Source organism: Terrapene carolina, unplaced genomic scaffold (assembly GCF_002925995.2).
Source record: "Terrapene carolina triunguis isolate 2854851 unplaced genomic scaffold, T_m_triunguis-2.0 Scaffold94, whole genome shotgun sequence".
Lineage (NCBI taxonomy): Eukaryota > Metazoa > Chordata > Testudines > Emydidae > Terrapene > Terrapene triunguis.
The window spans coordinates 3,273,242-3,294,828 of record NW_020664445.1 but is presented as its reverse complement, the minus strand read 5'-3'; positions in this window follow the sequence as shown (position 1 = coordinate 3,294,828).

The window sequence follows — 21,587 nt, the reverse complement described above, 5'->3', positions numbered from 1 at the left end:
CCACCCCCACAGCTTACCTGCTTCCTGCTTCCCGCGAATCAAATGTTCGCGGGAAGCAGGGGAGGGGGCGGAGACTTTGGGGAAGGGGTGGAGTTGGGGCGTGGGTGTGGGCGGGGCTGGGGGCGGGGCCAGGGCCCCGTGGAGTGTCCTCCTTTAGGAGGCTCCAAATATGGTAACCCTGTTCTGTACTTACATGATCACATGCTATTTCACACAGGAGCCTGCCTCGTTCAGTGCATGAAGATAGTCTGTCTAGGTGGCAAATTGTTTCTGACTTTATAGGTTTAAACCAACCTGCATAGCTGGGTTCAAAAAAGAACTAGATACGTTCATGGAGGACAGGTCCATCAATGGCTATTAGCCAGGACGGGCAGGGATGCAACCTCATGCTCTGGGTGTCCCTAGCCTCTGACTGTCAGGAGCTGGGACTGGATGACAGGTGATGGATCACTCGATAAATTACTGTTCTGTTCATTCCCTCTGAAGCATCTGGCACCAGTCACTGTTGGAAGACAGGATACTGGGCTGGATGGACCATTGAGAGAGAGAGGGCTGTATACTTGGCATGCCACAAAATATACTAAATACTTAGGCCTGGTCTACGCTACAAAGTTAAGTCAACATAAGTCACTTTGCATCCACCTATTTGTGCATGTATCTATGCCCAAATTTGTCTGCAGCCTACATAAGCATCCATTGCAGCAACACAGTAAAATCACCTTCGAGAGCCAGGGTTGATCTACTGATGTTGATCCAGTGCAAGTGTAAACACTACGTGATCTGTGTCACCCTCCAGTAGCTGTCACCTATGCCCCATTATCTGTGACAGTGACCACTGGGGTCACAACTGTAAACTCCACTGCCCAGGGGTCATGGAGACCAGAAACTTTCCCCCTTTTATTAAAGCCTCCCATGTACTTCTGAAATGCCTTTTCCTGCTTGCTTTCCTAGGCAAGCACACCTAGCAACTTGCCCTTGTTGTGTGCAGCTGCTCAAGCGACCCTGCCAGCTCCAAGCACTAGATGCATTCCTGTGTGAAGTAGACAGGACATATTGGATCTCCTGCATCTGTGGGGTGAAGAGGCTGTGGAAACAGCTATAGATCAGCCATAGAAACGTAGACATCTACATAAAGATTGCACGGGGGTGCAGGCAAAGGGGTATGACAGGGACCAGCAGCAGTGCTGCGTGGAAGCGAAGGAGCTGCGGCAGGCATACCACAAGACCAGGGAGGCCAACAACTGATCTGGTGCTGAGCCAGAGACCTGCCACTTTCACAATGAGTTGCATGCCGTACTTGGGGGAGACTCCAGCAGCACCCTGCAGCCACTGTGGATCCCTTGGAGCAGTCCAAGACAGAGATCCCTGCCATGAACAGTGAGAAAGTGGAGGAGGAGGAGGAAGAGGGGGAAACATGGCTGGGGAGGAGGGGGAGTCGAGCCAGGTTCTGTTTGAGACTCCACTGCAGTCTAGCCAGTCCTGCCAGCCAAGCATGGACAAGCCTGAGGAAGGGCAAGGGACCTTGGGTAAGCATGGGCATGCATTTTTCCTTACAAATGATTACATTTTTAAATGTAAAGATGGCACCCTGCCCATCCCCAAATTAACAGGTATCGACTTTTCAATGCTTAACCGAGGTATCTGCTGTTTGACTCTCCCAACCAGCTCCATCTAGCCTGTTGACTTCTTGCTTCAACTTCCTCACCGCTAGGCCACCCGCCCAATACCCCGTGGCCAGTGAGCGTCCTCTCACAGTTAACGGAGCCAAGCGATACCCTTTCTCGTAACAGTGCTGGGATGTTAGGCCAGTTTCTGCTTACAATCACGAGCTAGGGGAGGTCTCTTACCATGCTGGCCCTCCGCTTGCTCATCCAACCTCTATCTCTGCTGTTGGATAGACCCGTGTCTCTCCATGTACACCTGAAACATGCACTGGCAAATGCTGGTCTAGTCTCACCATTGGACAGCTACTCCCCTGACCTAGCCTCTGCCCGCACCCACAGTCACTCAGTCTTCTCATTTCCTGTCCAGCCACTTTAGCAGCTACCTAGGAGTCTGGAGCATGCCCCCTACCAAGGCAACTCCCCAAGCCACTGACTTGGTTGTCGAAGTCGTCCAAATAGCTGCATGTCATGAGCGGTTGACCATACCAGAAACACACAACTGGATTCTTTTGACCAATTCCCAGGTGCCTTTCTCAGATACCCAGTGACAACTAAGGTGTCGCTACCTCCTCCAGTATCTTAGGTACAGAATTTGTCTAAGAAGTTCTCTCTTGCCGTCCCAGAGCTGGGGTTCTGTCACTTTGCTTCCCTTGGAATAGTCCCCTTGACCTAATCCCTCATTAGGGTGGTTCAGCTTCATCCGCTTCCATACAGGCCTCCGCCTTCACTATGGCCTCATCAGTAGAATTGTCTGAAATCTTCAGACTCAACTTTGGGCTCCAGCAGGCAAATCCTTAGGAATTGTTCCTGGCCTATAAGGTCCAGCACCCTGCTCTAATGAGTTTGTGTCAAGGGGCAACGTTCGTGTTGCCAGGTCTTGCAAACATTGTGCTGCCACTCTAGGAGAAAGGCTCTGTCATAAACTGGTGGCGGTATGCCCTAGGGAAAGGCTGTCTTAAACTGGTGGTGGTATGCTTCTGTGGTCAGGTCCAGGCTCTGCAGAATGGCCTCTTTTACAATTGTGTACGACCTTGCCTACCAATCGGACAAAACTTGGTAGCCGCCTGAGGTTCTCCCAAGAGGAACGGGCTACACGAGCTGGCGAAAAGGTGTGCAAAAACACCTGGGCCAAATTTTGCCAGGCCTGGCACTGGTTTGGCAGAATGCTCTTCTCCTAAAACTGCCCAGGGCCCTGGGCTCCACTTTTCTAGGTATTGCAGGAAAGGGAATGTTCTGTTGAGTCTCTTGCTGTTGTTGTTGCCCTTGTAGAAGGTGCAACAAAAGAGCAAACATCTGTTTTTGTTGGGCTGCCAGCATGTGGACTATGTCGTCCATCTGCCCCTCACCCTTAAAGGAATTGATCTCTCCCTCCTTCCTCGGGGGGCGGGGGCGTATGTCTCCAAATACCACTTCTGTTACCACCAGAAAACGTTTACCCTCCCCTCCAGGGTGCCCCCTTGTGCATGGATGCAGTCTTGCAGGGTGTCTTCGTCACTGGTGTCCGTACTTGGTTCTCCCTCAGACCTGTATTTTCTCTCCCCTCCCCTCTGGGTGCTCTAGGGCTTGGCCCTCCAGCCAGGTCACATAAAAGTCTAACCCCTTCCAGAGTAGCACAAACAAGTCCAAATAAATGTCCAAACAAATCTTCAGACTAATAGCCCTTCTGCCGCCTCAGGCTTCAGTGAAGTTCCCTTGTGGTTCTAACCTAACCCTGTGCAATGGTGTTCTTCCTCTGCTGTCACCTGTCTATTTAAACCCTATCTCAGGGCTTCCCTCCACCAGAGACACCCATCGCCTCTGTAGTCTCTCCCCAACTGAGCCCTCTGTTTACTTATAAGGCTGAGTTCCCCATCCTCTGGCCAGACGGCAATGAGTTGATTATCACACCCTAGGTGTGGAGCATGACTAACTGTGGTTCTTTCCCTTGCCTTCCAGGTGATGGGAGTTAAGCCTCATCACTGGCAGCTTTTCCTCCTTTGCCTCACAGATATTATGGAGGTCACAGCAGGCAGCTGTAACCATTGGGATCTTTTTCCCAATTTTGTGAGTGAACACCACCAGCGTCCCTTCAGTATACCAGAAGCTGTCATTCTGCACCTGCACCTGCTGAGCTGGCGGTTGAAGGTCTCCTTTGTACTGTCGAGGTGGCCAGTGTATGGCTTCATGAACCAGGGGTAGACTGGGTCCCACAGAATCACTATTGGCATTTCAATATTGTCAATGATAATCCACCAGTTGAGAAAGAATATCCCAGCTTGCAGCTTCCTGAACAGTCCTGTGTTCTTAGCAAAGCGAGTGTCATGCACTGCCTCTGACCAGTCCACATAGATACCAGTGAAGTGTCCCCAGAGACCCACTAGCACAGGGGTGGGCAAACTACGGCTCATCCAGCTGCCCTCCCCTCCAGGCACCGCCTCCCGCAGCTCCCATTGGCCAGGAGCGGGGAACCGCGGCCAATGGGAGCTTCAGGGGAGGTACCAGGAGGCGCGGCAAGGGCAGCGCATGGAGCCCTCTGCCCCCCCCCCCACCAGGGGCTGCAGGGACTTGGTGCCGGCCGCTTCTGAGAGCGGCGCAGCGTGGGGCCAGGGCAGGCAGGCAGGGAGTCTGCCCTGGCCCCAGTACACGCCGCTGCCAACCCGGAGCTGCTCCAGGTAAGCGGCGCCAGGCCGGAACCCGAACCCTCCTGCACACTGCCCCGCAACTCCCTGCCCTGAGCCCCTTGCCGCACCCCGCACTGCTCCTGCACCCCCACCCCCTGCCCTGAGCCCCCTGCTGCACCCCACACCTCTCCTGCACCCCAACTCCCTGCCCTGATCCCCCTCCTGCACTCCGCACCCCTGCTGCACCCCAACCCCCTTCCCTGAGCCTCTTCATATGCCCCGCACCCCTCCTCTGCCCCAACCCCTTGCCCTGAGCCCCTTCCTGCACACCACACCCCCTCCCACATCCTGCACCCCCTACCGCACCCCAACCGCCTGCTCCGACCCTGCATGCAATTTCTCCACCCGGATGTGGCCTTCGGGCCAAAAAGTTTGCCCACCCCTGCACTAGCATAACCATAGAAAACTAGCCCTTTTCTGTTGATGTACTCTGTGGCAAGGTGGGATGGGGCCAAAATAGGGATATGCATGCTATTGCTCCACCACAGATCAGGAACCCCATTGCTGCAACTCCATCCACTATGTCCTGCACATTTCCAAGAATCATAGTCCTGAGTAGCAAGAGATGATTAATGGCTCCGCATACTTGCATCACACAGTGGATTTCCTACTGACCAATAGCAATCCAGCATTGCAAGCTTCCAGGGTGCAATCAACATTCATTTTTCCACTGTCAATTCAGCTCTCATTCTGGTGACCAACAACCCATGGGGCAGGCCATCAACATCAGTAGTCCTGGAGGGAGAATTCGGAAGATTCATCCAGCAGATGCTGATTGCATTACAATGTGATCCCACCAGGCAGTGCTCTTTTCTCCAGCCCAGAAGCGACACTCCACCATTTGCAGCTGCTCCATGAACACCCAAAACAATCCTGACTTGTTTTTTGCTATGTCCCTCAGCAAACTGTTCTTGAAGAAATTGCCCATTGCCACAGTACTCCCTCTGAATCTGCACATACAGGAGGATTGTATGTCCTGCAGTTGTAATGTTCACGAGCATAGTGCAGAGCTCTGAGGGTTCCACGCTTCTGTCAGAGATGGGGGTCACCAAAAAGTACTATGCTGTTGGGTAAAATCTGTTTCTGACCTGTTTTATGTAATGTCCATCTTGGAGTTGTGAAAGAACAGCCTAGCCTCCATCTTGGATATCCTTCTCCTCAGATGATTTAGTGCCCGTTGAGTCTTTTTCAAATGAAGGCGGGAAAAGGTCAGGTCAGTTAGAGTCATGTGACAGCCATAATCTGCCTAGCAACCACAGGTTATTTAGTGAGTGGCACACCTGTCACTCAGGGCTGTCCATCTGGGTGGCAGCCAGAGTCCCACACAGTTCAGCTAGCTGCCAGGAGCCCCCGAGGGACCAGGACTCATAGGACTTTGGATTCTTGGTCTCTATTAACGTACTTGCACTCAACTGCTACACACCATTAGTGAGCGCATACTTGCACTGGACTACGAGGTCAAGCAGAGACTGCCTGGGAAAGCACTGAAGACCTACCTGAGTGAGAAGACCTGCCCAGAGGACCTGTCCAGAGGGAGAAGAATACGCAGTCCCTTGGTTCCTGTTTGGTGTCCAGCGCCCCTGATTTTCACCATTATCCCTGTCGGTATCCTGAGTCTTTGTCATTGTGTCCCTGTCTTCAGGATATGGTATTGTAATACCCATTGCGGTTTTCTTCTGTTTTACATCCATAGGTTAAGGGGGTTTAAGGGCTCTGAGCTTCACGATCTGGTACCTGTTAACAACAGAGTGTGTCTTGCTTAGGTTGTTTATTGTCTGAAGGGGTCCTTGTCTGGTTTACTGACTAGTGGCATAATAAATCTGTGTGTGTTACATCTTATTCTGCCTCTGTCTTAATAATTCACCCGATGATAGATGCGGGAGGGGGTGGGATCTGCAGACAGCCCATCTTCTGTTCTGTGTAGATCATAGTTAAATGGTTTTGGGCTAACAGTTAAATGTTAAATGTTTTGGGCTAACAGTACTGGTGACCACGGCAGGACCCCTGTTTGATTTTATTCTATGATTTGTGTGATTTTTTTTTAGTTCTCAGCTCTGTTAACAAGCAGCCAGAAGGCTGAGTGGGAGGGTTGCTGGTCCGAGAGTGCTGGACGGTGACCGCAGAGAGGCCGCTATAGGCCAGCGGTTGGTTGGCCGTTGGAATTGCAGGAGTGGCAGTGTGCCACTAGGTCTCTGGCCTGGCCACCGGCTTAGAGCTTAGTACCCTGGGGTCAAGCTTGAGCGTGTGCAACGTGCGTCAGAGGTGCATGTGTGTTGGCCCGTGAGCCACAAAGTCTCTGGCTGGCTAGTGACCAGAGAGGGACATTGAGGGCAGCCTTGGTGCTGCAGGAAGAGGATTTTTCCACTTCCGCACGGTGCAAGGTGTGCCGTGAGTGTGAAACTGCTTGTTGGAATCCAGACCCAGTGCATCCAGAGTAAGCAGGCAGACTGCGGTAAAGGAAGCCCAGATCTACGTTGTGGCTGAGGCAGAGGCCCAGTCCCCGTAGAACGTGGTTAGCCCAGTCTGTGGTAGGATAGCAGCACCGGTCATTGGAGTTGAGCAGGAGAGATCCTTTCTCAACTAGTGCAGGCAGAGCCCTTAGCCTGCGCAGAAGCCACGCTGCTATCTGTTGGCAAGACTCAGCCACCACTGATTGCCGATGGTGCTGTAACCAAGCGAGGTTGCGGTAGGGAAACTGTGAGAGTCTCGGCCCATATCTGTTCGAGACTACCTCGTTCGAGATGAGCACTCGGGCCTTTGGAGCGTCTGGTTGGGTTCTGGAGCATAATAAAAATTCACTTGCCTTTTGTGTGGATTTCTTGGGAAAGGGCAAGGATCCCTGGGTAGGGTGGCTGCTCAAGGGAGGCAAGGCTTATTCCACTCTGGTTACCACCTGGGAGAAGTACGTCCAAGAGAAACCTAAGCCCAATAATAAACAGCAGAAACGGGCACTGATCTATGGTCTTTACGCAGCATGTAGGGAGCCTCATGAGTTTGGAAAAGCTCAGGAAGCTAAGGTAGCTCAGTTGGAGCAGCAGGTAAAGACCACAGAATCAGAGGTAGAGAAATTGGGTGGACGAGTGGAGGGCCTTGAGGAACAGAATGCCAGCTATATAACCCAGATCAGCAGGCTGGATGGGCAAGTCTGGGACCTAAGCGATCTGGTTGCTAAGAAAGATAAGGAGCTTCACCTTGCAGGTGTGAAGCAAGAGGAGACTCAGGCAGCCATCAGGGAACTAATGAAGGAGCTTCACTCTAGCCAATCTCAGCAGGCAGAGCACTCCAACTGCCAGGCTGAGCTCCAAAAGCTGCGTTACAAGCTGCAGCAGACTCGGGGTCTCCTACGGGCGATTAGTAGGGAGGAATCCCTTGAGGAAGAGCTCAGAAGAGGCCAGTAGCTGTAGCTCAGATGATTCTGAGTGCAGTTCAAGCAGTCAGTTGGAGGCGAGGGAGGTAATGCGGAGTAAGCAGCCTTCCGCTCCCCCTGAACTGACAGTCCAGGAAGGGAGTAAGCTACCCATGGCACCGATCACCACCACTGTAATTAGTTACGGTCCTGACTCGTCTCAGCCACTAGAGACGCGGCATGAACTCAAGACATACACCCCGGAACAGGCTCGTGCGTGGGAAAGGCCCTTGGACCACTGAACAGAGAGAATGCTCTGGATTGGCTGGCCAAGGCAAATTCCCTACCTGGTATTAGTAAGGAAGACCTAGCCATTCTTATCAGGGAGTGTATGTCTGGAGAGGAATTTGGCGCCCTTACAATTGATTTGCAGGTAGCTGATGTGGAAACCAATCGTCAATTGTTTGAAGGTGTTTTAAGATTTTACTTCCCACATCAGAACTTTATCGGGAGATATTACTCCGAGAGACAACAGCCTTTTGAGAGGCTGGAGAAATATCTTAGCCGTAAAAGACTGCTGTATTGGTTAGCAGGGGCGACCACCTGTGATGTTCCAGAGTTCCGTGAGTCTGTTCTGCAAGGGCTGTCCCCAGTTCTGAAGGTGGCTTTAGGACCAGTGGACTGCACGATTACGACCCTTCGAGAGCTAGAGGACAAGCTGCAAAAAGCACATGAAATCCAAAGAGAAGCTTTTCCAACCTCCGAAGCTAAAAGGAAGGTAACAGTGGTTACCACCAAGAGCCATCAAGGAAAAGAGTTCAATAAGGGAAGCCTGAAGTCACCTCAACCTAACCGGAAGTCTGCTGCATATCTGAGCAAGAACAGCCAGCCAAATGGACTTAGGAGGGTCATTTGGAAGGAGTTGATTCAGCATGAGGCACGAGAAGGCATAGATGGTTTGCCCACTGAGGAGCTTCTAGTGAGATTGGCACGGCATAAGAGCAGAAAGCATCAGCAAAAAGAGTCTGTAGATCTACTATGGTGGGGCCGAGATTCCCCTCTGGCCCCATTAACAGCACCCATAACCAACAACCCATGGGGCAGGCCATCAACATCAGTAGTCCTGGAGGGAGAATTCGGAAGATTCATCCAGCAGATGCTGATTGATACGGGTGCTTCGGTTTCCATTTGGTGTATAGCTGCTGAGCCAAAAGCCAAAAAAATACCCATCAAGGAGACGAAAATTTTGGAAGGCTTCAACGGGGGTGAGAGTGTGGTCCCCTTTACACAGCCTGTCATCTGCAAAATCCACACTATTGTAGCCAGAGCTACCTTCGGTCTTCAGGACCTAGGAGGCCAGGGTATCCTGGGCATGGACTTGATCTCTAGTATGAGCCTTATTGTGGACCTGCCGAACAGGAAATTTGTTCAAGACAAAAACAACAGACGTCATGAGATCATACCTTCATTTCACAGGGTGGCCACGGTGAAAGCACCTGAAACCTTGGAACTGCCACGGTGGGAAAAGGATGTAGCTGACGTCGCTTTCAAGCATCAGGAGGTGTTTGCAAGGAACAAACTGCAATGTGGCAAGACATCTGAGGAAGTCAGAGTTGATGGACCTGACCCGAAGCCACAAAGGCAATATCAGTATCCTGTTGCTGCAGAGGAAGGCCTTCTGAGCACCATCAATGCATTAGTCGAACAGGGAGTGCTTTTGCCACCGGAGAGTCCCTGTAATTCACCCATCTGGCCTGTAATGAAAGCTCACGGCAAGACTTGGCGTCTCACGGTGGATTACAGAGAACTGAGCAAGGTAACTCTGCGTTTGGCACCTGTAGTTGCCAAATACAACGAGGTAATGGCTACAATTGCATCGGGGCTAAATGGTTTTCCGTATTGGACTTGTCTAATGAGTTCTTCTCCATTCCCCTGCACCCCTCCGCCTGGCGCAAGTTTGCTTGCACTTATAAGAATAGGCAGTATACATTTAGCCAACTTGCTCAGGGCCTACATAATGCACCATTGATTTGTCACTGTCAGGTTTCCAACATGTGGAGTACCTTGAAACACGATGGTAAGGTTCTAAGCTACGTAGATGACATTCTCATAGCCACTGGTACAAAAGAAGAAAATCTGGAGATGTTGGACACTGTCCTAGACCAGATCAAGAAGACTGGCTTCTTGGTAAACCCTACAGAGGGTCCTGTGGCACCTTTAAGACCAACAGAAGTATTGGAGCATAAGCTTTCGTGGGTGAATGCCACTAGCAACTATTGCTAATGCCAGCACTAATTGGGTATATCCCCTGATCCCCTTGGGAATAATAGTTAATAATACCATAATGACACCCATAGATATCCCTAAGTGGGCACTCAAAGAGCAAGAGGAATATCACTCTGTCAATCTAGATGCATGTGTCTGGAAAAAGGGACATGGATACATAAGTTCCACAGATGTTTAGCATATCTGCCTTAATAGCAATCAGGGCAAGTGTCATAATAATCTGGAACTCCATCAAGGCAACCAGTCTCAGGTCATTGTAATCAACAGTAATTGTTTGTGTATGAGAAGTTTTTGTAGGAAGTTCCTTGTGAACTTCTTTTACCCTGTTAAAAATTATCCAAATGTGCATCTCTGTCTATGTTTTGTACTGGTACAAGATTGCGACGTTATGTTTACATCTGAAAAGTTAAATGTGCAAACCATCACTAAAGCCTATCAGCTGTATAAACATGTTAATCCTACAAACATAGGGGTCAACATTGATGCACTACAGCAATTAATACAGCATCCAGAATTAGAAGCCTTAGTGAAAGACCTGGAAAAGAAGGGCAAGAGTTTAATATCAGTGCATCACTCCACTGCACAAACTGAGCAAGTGTTAAAAAGAGTAATAAAAAGTTCAAATTTTGCCCATTGGTGGGAAACTCTGTTTGCCACTTCCACAGAGTTGTCCCAGGCCTGGCACATTTTGCTGCATCCTTTTGTGGTTATTTTGATTATTCAAGGTCTTACCCTTATCCTTGTTTTTGTGGTGATAGGATGGGTAAAGTTAAAGCTTAGAAAGATGGCTAACAAGTCTAGATACAGGCGAGTCTCATCTTACACGCATTTAACATGTGCAAATTCAGCTTTGCGCAGTCAGCAAAAACAAAAAAAACAAAAAAAAGAGAAAAATAACAATTTAAATACCGTACCTTTAGTGCGGGCGATTCCACCCGCCATTACACTCAATGTAATTTTGACTATACGCGATTTTCGCTTTACGCGCTGACAGCGGAACGTAACCCCAGCATAAGATGAGACTCACCTGTACTCCAGAGTACCTGTCGCTTGAGTGATACAGGTGTGAAGACAGTTATTTGTAAATCAATAACGTCTTCAAGGAGGGGAAATGTTGGGTAAAATCTGTTTCTGACCTGTTTTATGTAATGTCCATCTTGGATTTGTAAAAGGACAGCCTAGCCTCCATCTTGGATTTAGTGCCTTTTCAGCCTTTTTCAAATCAAAGAGGGGAAAGGTCAGGGCAGTTAGAGTCATGTGACAGCCATAATCTGCCTAGCAACCACAGGTTATTTAGTGAGTGGCACACCTGTCACTCAGGGCTGTCCATCTGAGTGGCAGCCAGAGTCCCACACAGTTCAGCTAGCTGCCAGGAGCCCCCGAGGGACCAGGACTCATAGGACTTTGGATTCTTGGTCTCTATTAACGTACTTGCACTCAACTGCTACACACCATTAGTGAGCGCATACTTGCACTGGACTACGAGGTAAGGCAGAGACTGCCTGGGCAAGCACTGAAGACCTACCTGAGGGAGAAGATCTGCCCAAGAGGGAGAAGACATGCCCAGAGGACCTGTCCAGAGGGAGAAGAATACCTAGTTCCTGAGTTCCTGTTTGGTGTCCAGCGCCCCAGTGATTTTCACCACTATCCCTGTCGGTATCCTGAGTCTTTGTCATTGTGTCCCTGTCTTCAGGATATGGTATTGTAATACCCATTGTGGTTTTCCTCTGTTTTACATCCATAGGTTAAGGGGGTTTAAGAGCTCTGAGCTTCATGCTCTGGTAACTGTTAACAACTGCGTGTGTCTTCCTTATGTTGTTTATTGTCTGAAGGGGTCCTTTTCTGGTTTACTGACTAGTGGCATAATAAATATGTGTGTGTTACATTTTATTCTGCCTCTGTTTTACTAAATCACCCGATGATAGATGCGGGAGGGGGTGGGATCTGCAGACAGCTCATATTCTGATCTGTGTAGATCATAGTTAAAATGTTTTGGGCTAACAGTGCGAGTTTGTGAGCTTTTGTATAAAAGGCGTGAAAATTATGGCTTTATGAGATGAAGAATGTTGCATACTGGGAACTTGACCCCTAGCTCTCAGATATCCCTGGGTGAGTCAATTCTATCCCACAACACATTGCAGAAATTCCCCAGATGGCATTACACCAGATGACAGTGCATGGCACACTGGGATATCTACCCATAGTGCACTGCACTTTGCATCAACACAAGCACTCCTGGTGAGTACGCGCAGCATTGACGCAAGCAGCCAAGTATGCACACAACCAAGTGATATACCAACATTGGAAGCTCTGTGCCAGTGTAACTTGCGATAACAGGTGTGTGTGGGGGAGCCACATGGGGTCCCCCACCAGATTTCTGCCAGGGTTTGCTGGCCAGGTCCCCTCCCTGTGTGGCAGCTCCTGGAGCTGGGGACCTGCAAGCTGTGGCCATGGGGAGAGACAGCCGCAAACAGCTGGGAGCTACAGGGAGGGGCCACTGAGGGTAAGAGCTTGGGGCATGCCAGGGACGGTCGTGACTCAAGCTGTTTGGGGGTGAACATTTAAGCTGTGCCCCTCCACTATCAGCAGGTACCAGTCATCTCTGTTGCAGTGTAGACATGGCCTTTTATAACGCTTCTCACCTTCAAAGTCAGGCAATCATCCCCTTTCTACAGAGGAGAAAACGGAAGCCCAAGAGGCAAAGTGACTGGCTTGGTTATGCAGTGCATTATTGGTATAGCCAAGAATGGAATTCACATTTTCTGGCAACCGTACCAGCACCTCTCCCCACCTCAGGCCTACAATGCCTTGTGCTGCTGAGGCTCTAGTTTGGAATGCATACTCAATTCCAAAGTGTGCAATTTGCACCTCTTGCTTAGATTCAGAGGTAACAGACCATATCTTGCAGCTCATGCAACTAAAGAACACTGTGTAATGTGCAGTTTGCAAATATTTGCAGTTCACAGACAATCTGCTCGGCTGGTGCCTGGAGCCGGCCCTGCTTAGAGGGGTTTAGAGATTGCCTCATTTGCAGTTTATCTGAGCTAGAAACATTCACCTTTGCTTTGCTACAGCCTGGGCCAGAGCTAATGGTGGTACCTCCAGCAATGAAAATGTCTGTGTCCCCAGGGTACAACTACACCTGGAGTGACTGACGGATATCAAGGCATTTTACTTGACAGTCACATAAGAATTATTTGGAATCAGTGAGTTCTGATCATTAAAAGAGAACAGCTATGTGAAAGATGTGATCGCAGCTCAGTGTGTGCTCCAGACACAGAGCCAGCTCGTATAATTTTGTTGATAACTTTCCATTGATTTGGCTCAGCTCAGGGGACAGACACTTGGAAGAACAGTTTTCATTGGCACAACACACCATTTCTCACACAGCATTCAGTTTTTTATAGCAAGTCTAGCAAATCATGCACCCAGCCAATACAAATAGCAAGAGGGACTGTGTGAAGGGGAATTAATGTGCCATTGTGCTGGCAGACAGCTTGGCTCTAGTATGAGTCACTTAATGCAGCGCTTTACTGCTAGCAGCACGCTGGAGAGACAACAGCAGCCAAGAACCATACAGACCATCTGTGCCCCAGGACATTCTCCAGGTGAGGCAGCCTCTTTCCTGGGACTCTGCATACACCTTATTCACCAGCATGAGGGCTTGGCCTCAGCTCAGCCCCAGCATGTTGTCCCTGCCTTGGTGGGTACAGGCGAGTTCAAGAGGAACTGGCCTGTTGCTGCCAGCTGCCCAAGGGTGAACTCACCCCAGAGCCTTCCCAGACTGGCATGGCACCCACCCAGCTTCCAACACCTCTGGTACTTCATTAAACCACAAGATTTAACATTTTGCTGGAAACTAACCATAAACATAGGCCCCATATTTGGGGTCAGGAAGGAATTTCCAAGTAGGTCAGAATGGCAAAGGCCCTCCAAGGTTTTCGCCTTCCTCTGCAGCATGGGACATGGGTCACTTGCTGGTTTGAACTAGAGTAAATGGTGAATTCTCCGTCACTTGAAGTCTTTAAACTAGGGTTACCATATTTAAACATTAAAAAAAGAGGACACTCCACGGGGCCCTGGCCCCGCCCCTTCCCCGGCCCCACTCCAACTCCGCCCCTTCCCCGCCCCTTCCCCAAAGTCCCCACCCCAACTCCGCCCCCTCCCCTGAGCACCCCGCATTCCCCCTCCTCCCTCCCAGCCACGCGAAACAGCTGCCCGAGCGCTACCGGCTTCACGGTTTGCCAGGCAGCCCCCAGACCTCCATACCCTGCGCCCCCGGCCAGGTGCTTCCCCAGCGCAGCCGGAGCCCGGGAGGGGAAGCGCCCGGCCGGGGGCGTAGGGTCTGGAGGTCTGGGGGCTGCCCGGCAAACCATGAAGCCGGTAGCGCTCGGGCAGCTCGGCTCTTCAGCTACACAGAGCTGAGGTGTCTGGGGGGAGCAGCAGCAGCCGCCGCCGCCACCGCAGGGGAATCCGCCTCCAGCTCGCAGCCTGCCGGAGCCGCTCTAAAGTAAGCAGGGGACTGGGGCAGGGATGCCGGCAAAACAAAGCTGGGAGTATTTTCCTGGACATGTTGGGCTTTTTGGCAATTCCCCCCGGACGGGGATTTGAGGACCAAAAAGCCGGACATGTCCGGGAAAATCCGGACGTATGGTAACCCTATTTAAACCATGATTTGAGGATTTCAGTAACTCAGCCTGAGATTAGGGGGCTATTGGAGGAGTGGGTGTGTGAGGTTCTGTGGCCTGCAATGTGCAGAAGGTCAGATTAGATGGTCACGATGGTCCCTTCCTGGCCTTGAAGTCTGAGAGTCCCATAAGCTCCCACTGAGGCTATTGTATAGGGAGGGAACACACTGTGTCCAATGGGAATCACAACAGCTCAGCACCCTAGTTATAGTGACTGGCTGCAGAGGACACCAGTGGTAGGATGGGCCTCCCCACCTTTCTATTCCCATTGTCCCTCCCCAGCAGGGGGCTCTGTCGGGGGTTAGTGGTGTCAGGGATGGGCCCTGGGCAGCCTGTGCGCATCAGTCAGTTACCAAGTTGCAGGTGGGAGGCAAGTAGCAGAGTTGGGGTCGACCCAGGTCAGGATACCAGGGAGTCGGGTGAGGTACCAGGTTACAGATATCAGGCAAGTAGCAGAGTCGGGGGCAAAACAGGGTCAGAAGCCGGAGTGTGGGGTCCACGACAAGGCAAGGTCTGGAGCAGAGGCAAGCAGCAGCCTGCATCATTGCTCACAGCTCCCCATGATGGGTTACTGGTTTATATACCAGCATGAGCCAATCAGTGGGCTGCAGGAGGCCACCCCTCTGGCCTGCTGGGCAGTACTTCCTGCAGGATCTAGCTTCACAGGGGTGGGTTTTCCCATTGTCCCTCCCTTGCAGGGGTCTCTGTATGTAGTGCCTTGTTGGCAGTCACCTGCCCTGAGTCGCATAGTGCTGAGGGTCAGTTTTTGTTCATCTCTGCACCCCTGTGCTATTGTCGTGTGTTGTGCTTTGTTTTATAGCAGTGTTTTTCAAAGATATCAGCTTGGCGAACCCTTATTTGAAATCAAAAAGTTTCAATACCCCTTTCCATTTGCTATAAAAAATCAGAGTAAACATGGATCAACAACAGGGCCAGATTAACTTTTTGTGGGCCTGGCCCCAAACATATTTGTGGGCCCGTATGGGGAATGATTGTAAAAGACAGGAGATCAACACTAAAGTTGTCTTTGACACAGCACACAACTGCACAGGTTTTATGAACAATATTTACAAGTTTAAGTTGCAAATGGGGGAGGGATAGCTCAGTGGTTTGAGCATTGGCCTGCTAAACCCAGGGTTGTGAGCTCATTCCTTGAGGGAGCCATTTAGAGATCTAGGGCAAAAATCTGTCTGGGAATTAATCCTGCTTTGAGTAGGGGGTTGGACTAGATGACCTCCTGAGGTCCCTTCCAACCCTGACAGTCTATGGAGGTGGCTGCCACTATGGTGCCAGCAAAGGCAGCCCTAGGGCAAAAAGAACATACACAAGTGTACATAAAATAAATTATAAAAGAAAAAATGCAAAATAAAACACAGTGGGTAAAAAAAGACAAAACAACAGCTATGTGCTGCTCCCACTTAAAAGGGAACCTTTACACTACTTCACATTTCTCATATGAACTACCAGGGCTTGAATTAAATTTTTGTATGACATTGTCGCGGCAAGCTACTTTACAAGTGAGCACCACTCTACCCATTCTTCAAAGATCTCTTCATTGAGGACATCTGAATAGAATTCAATTAATCTTCCAAGTTCATGAGTCTGATGAAGTGGGTTCTAGCCCACGAAAGCTTATGCCCAAATAAATGTGTTAGTCTCTAAGGTGCCACAAGGACTCCTCGTTGTTTTTGCTGATACAGACTAACACAGCTACCACTCTGAAACAAGTTCTGAGAGACTCTTTTAACAGCAGTACTGTCAAGATCACCTGTTAAAAAACAGAAATGGTTGTTTATTTCTGAATATGCATGAATTCTTCTGTTGAGATGGTTGACAAGTGAGTCAACTATGGCGTAGAATGATTCAGCTTTGAACTTCTCTTCACTAGTCAGCACAACAGCAGGTTCTTCACTATCATCAGCCATATGCTTTGGATGATGTTGCCGCTTTAATTGAAAGTTAGCTGCAGATTCATGGTATTCCTCAAAAATATTCTGTTGTGCTGCCACAAACTCAGATAGTGACTTCAGCAGTGCACAGCTGTGCCTAAGTCCATTGTTTCAGACTGCAGAAGTTGACTAGTTTTGTTTACTTTTGTAAGAATACTACTCCAAAATAAAAACAACTAGGAGTCCAGTGGCACCTTAAAGACTAACAGATTTATTTGGGCAGAAGCTTTCATGGGTAAAAAACCCACTTCTTCAGACGCATGGAGTGAGAATTACAGATACAGGCATAAATATACTGGCACATGAAGAGAAGGGAGTTACCTTACAAGTGAAGAACCAATGTAAACAAGGCCAATTCAGTCAGGGTGGATGTGGTCCACTCCCAATAATTGATGAGGAGGTATCAATATCAAGAGAGGGAAAATTGCTTTTGTAGTGAGCCAGCCACTCCCGGTCCCTATTCAAACCCAACTTAATGGTGTTAAGTTTGCAAATGAATTGTAGCTCTGCAGTTTCTCTTTGAAGTCTGTTTTTGAAGTTTTTTTGTTGAAGGATGGCTACTTTTAAATCTGTTATTGAATGTCCAGGGAGATTGAAGTGTTCTCCTACTGGCTTTTGTATGTTACCATTCCTGATGTCTGATTTGTGTCCATTTATTCTTTTGCGTAGAGACTGTCCGGTTTGGCCAATGTACATGGCAGACAGGCATTGCTGGCATATATCACATTGGTAGATGTGCAGGTGAATGAGCCCCTGATGGTGTGGCTGATGTGGTTGGGTCCTATGATGGTGTCACTAGAGTATATATGGGAACAGAGTAGGCAACGGGGTTTGTTACAGGGATTGGTTCCTGGGTTAGTGTTTCTGTGGTGTAGTCAGTGGCGTAGCCAGGTTCTAACATCAGGGGGAGCGAACACAATAAAAAAGGCGCCACCCATTTTGGAAGGCTAAAAATGCCCCGGATGTGATTAATTAAAAAAAACTGTCCACACGGCAGCCAGGTCATTTTGAAAACAAAATTCAAAATGTCAGAATTTCTGGAAATTCTGAGTTTTCACTAGCTCCAGGTGAAATTCTTCACAGAAAAATAAATTCCCCCAAAAATCTCTATTCAGAGACATCCCAATATTTTGCTTGAGCCTCTTTTCATTGAACAGAAACATTTTAATTTTGGTTTGTGTAGTCAAAATGAAATATTTCATTTTCAGTCAACCATCTTTGTGTCCAACTGAGCAGCCATCGCGCCTCAAGGAAGTTATAATTCCAGTTCCCTCATACTGCCTTTCTCCTTTACGTGCCTTACTCCCCAGCTACACTGTATCTACCATGATGCACCACAGTCTCTCCCTGTGACTGAGCCACCACAGTGCATCGTAAGACTCCCATCAGGCATGGACCATGGCAAGATATGTAACTGGCAAAAAAGTTAACCTTCTTCCTAAACAGAGATTAACGTTATTCTTGGCCACTGCTGCTATCTAAATATCCAGATCAAGATTTCCCAGGTTGTAAACATGAGTAACAAAAGGTAGGCATAGTCCTGCAGGTAAAAGAACTGCTGTAAATCTCGCCACTTCTTCTGGCTGATTCCCCCAGACTACCACTAGTATTTCTTATTCAAATGAAGAATAAGCCAGCTAATTCACATCTAAGTACCCATCTCTGTTAGAGACTGAGAAGGCTCACCTCATGTACTGTATAAGTCACTGTGGCGAGACGGTGGGATACCCTTGCTCCTGGCTGTCCGTGAAGTACCCCAGGCCTCCACAAAATTCTCTCCCTTCGAGCTGTTGTATGGCCGTCGTCCGAGGGGACTGCTGGATCTCATGAGAGAGACCTGGGAGCAAGCCCCGTCACTCACGCAGGGCCTTCTCCGGTATGTCCTCCAGCTTCAGGGACGTCTAGCACAAGCCGGAACTCTAGCTGGAGAAAATCTGAAGGCCGCACAGGAAGCTCAGGCCCAAACATATAACCGAGAGGCCCGAGTCCGCGAGTTCCAACCCGGCAACCGGGTTCTACTTCTCTTACCCTCCAGTGAATCAAAACTACTGGCCCGGTGGCAGGGGCCATATGAGGTGATCCGGAAGATCGGGCCGGTCACCTATGAGATCAACCAGCCAGACCGCCGGAAAAAGGTCCAGCGGTACCACATCAACCTCCTGAAACCCTGGCGGGAACAGGAAGGCCTCTTAATTAATCCCTGTCCACCAGAGCCCGAGTTAGGGCCCCGGGTTACACCGACCGAAGACGTCACAACACCTCAGCTCGGAGAGTCCTTAACTGGGGAACAACGAAAACAGACCGGGTGCCTGCTGCAGGCGTTCCGTGGGACGTTCACCGCCCAGCCGGGCTACACGACCCTCGTGTACCATACCATTCAGACGGAGCCGGGGGTGATGATCCGAGAGTCAACTAGACCCCCTACCCTATCGTATGCGGCAGCTCGTTGAGGAGGAAGTCCGAGCGATGCTAGAGCTGGGCGTCATTGAACCATCACAAAGCGAGTGGCGCAGCCCAGTAGTCCTGGTTTCCAAACGGGACGGCACACAGCGCTTTTGCATCGATTTCCGCCGTGTTAATTCCATCTCAAAGTTCGACGCCTACCCAATGCCTCGGGTAGATGAGCTGCTGGACCGTTTAGGCAAGGCCCACTTCCTTGCGACCCTTGACCTAAGCAAAGGGTACTGGCAGATTCCCCTCGACCCCACGTCACAGGAGAAAACTGCTTTCGCCATCGCCACGGGCCTCTACCAATTCACCCGGATACCCTTCGGTCTCCATGGTGCCCCCGCGACGTTCCAGCGGCTCGTGGACCGCCTCCTTCTTCCTCATCGAGAGTACGCGGCCGCGTACCTGGACGATGTTGTCATTTATAGCGACCGGTGGCAGAACCACCGGAGCAGGTAGCGGCTGTCCTGAGGTCCTTACGAGCCGCAGGGTTAACCGCCAACCCAAAGAAATGCCGTATCGGGTGGCAGGAGACCACCTACCTGGGCTACATGATTGGAGGGGGACAAGTGAAGTCACTTGTGGGAAAGGTTCAAGCCGTAGCAGCATGCCCACCACCCACTACGAAGCACCACGTGCGCCAATTTCTGGGACTTGTGGGCTATTACCGGAGGTTCATCCCTGATTTTGCCTCCATCGCAGCCCCTTTAACGGAGCTCCTCACCAAAACCAGTCCCAGACGGGTGGAATGGACCCAGGAGTGTGACAGCGCCTTCCGGGCTCTCAAAGACTGTCTCTGCTGCGAACCCATCCTGTACAGCCCCGATTTTAACCGAGGGTTCGTCCTCCAGACCAACGCCTCGGAGGTAGGACTAGGGGCGGTCCTGTCTCAGGAGGTGGATGGGGAGGAGCACCCAGTTATATATCTCAGCCGGAAATTATTCCCGCGAGAGAGGCACTACGCCGTAATAGAGAAGGAGGCCCTGGCAGTAAAATGGGCCTGTGACGCCCTGCGTTATTACATCCTAGGGGCCCCCTTCATACTGGTTGCTGACCACGCCGCGCTTCGGTGGTTGGCCCGAATGAAGAACAATAATATGAGGCTAACGCGGTGGTACCTGGCACTACAACCCTATGCTTATACCATCCGCCATAGGGCCGGTAAGGACCACACGAACGCGGACTTCTTGTCCCGCCTGGGAGAGTTGGACGGGTCTGGCCCCGAGGGATGGAAGCCAGCCTTGAGGGGGGTGTGTTTAGCGAGGCGGTGGGATACCCCACAGCCCCGCTGAGGGCCGAACCTCCCCTAATACCAACGTGGGCGGAGCCACCGTGTCCGGCGCCCGCCCCTCAGAGGTCACGGCGCCGACCCGGAAGTATAAAAGCCTGCCTGCCGAACTCAGTGGAGAATAAGCCGGCGGAGAGAGCAGACGTCTGTGGCCGGGCTCCCTCTTGGGAGACAGCAGCAGGCCACGACCGGCCTGCTGACTCACCAGGCCAGCCAAGCCTACCCCGCGCCCGTTACCCTGAGGAGGACTGGCCAAGCCTGCCCCTTTCCTGCTATCCCAAGGAGGGGCCGAGCCTGCCCCTTTCCTGCTATCCCGAGGAGGAGCCGAACCTGCCCCTTTCCAGCTACCCCGAGGAGGAGCCCAGCCTGCCCTTTTCCTGCTATCCGGAGGAGGAGCTGAACCTACCCTTCTCTACCTACCCGGAGGAACCGATGCTGGTGGAGAGCACCGAGGACACTAGTACGGCCCAGGTACCGTACGAGGGGGAGTGTGGTAGTAGCCCGGGGGCAGCCGACCCCAGTCTGGCTGCAGCACTGCCAGAGCCTATGTCAGTGTGTTGTGGCCAGGATCCCCACTGACAGCAACGAGTTTCTGCCACTGCTAGGGCCCCGGGCTGGGACGCAGTGGAGTGGGAGGGCCTGCGTCCCCCCTGCCACCCACCCCTTGGGTGGCAGACTCCCCCTTTTCCCTGGCCTAGAGAGGCTGGGTTCCTGCTTGCCTATTTGATTGCTGCCCCGCCCTGACCTAGGGCCTGGGCTGCTACAAACATTGGCTCAGCCCCTGCTTAAGGGCCTGAGCCCCTAACCGTGTGTTTGCTGTCCCACACTACCGCTGGACCAGGACTGACGGTGGACCAGAGCGAGGCGGTGGGATACCCCACAGCCCCGCTGAGGGCCGAACCTCGGCCGAGACTACTACAGTCACACAAAATGGAGATGCAGAACTGTGTATCATCTGCATACTGAAGGCTCAACAGCCCACTAATGATGATATATACACTGAACTAGAGGGGTGAGAGAATAGAACCACCTCGTACCCAGCATGAGAATTCCCTCAGTGCAGATGAACATCTGCCCCAAAGCTGTCTCTTTGACAGGCTAGAATGGAGCTACTTGAGAGACACTCCTTATGTCCCTGCTCCGGTCCTCAACCTGTCAGCAAATGGTGTCTAAAGCTGGTAACATATATAAAAGAATTAGAATGGGCATCTGAGGCCAGATCCTCAGATGATGTGAATTGGTGTAGCTCTATTGACTT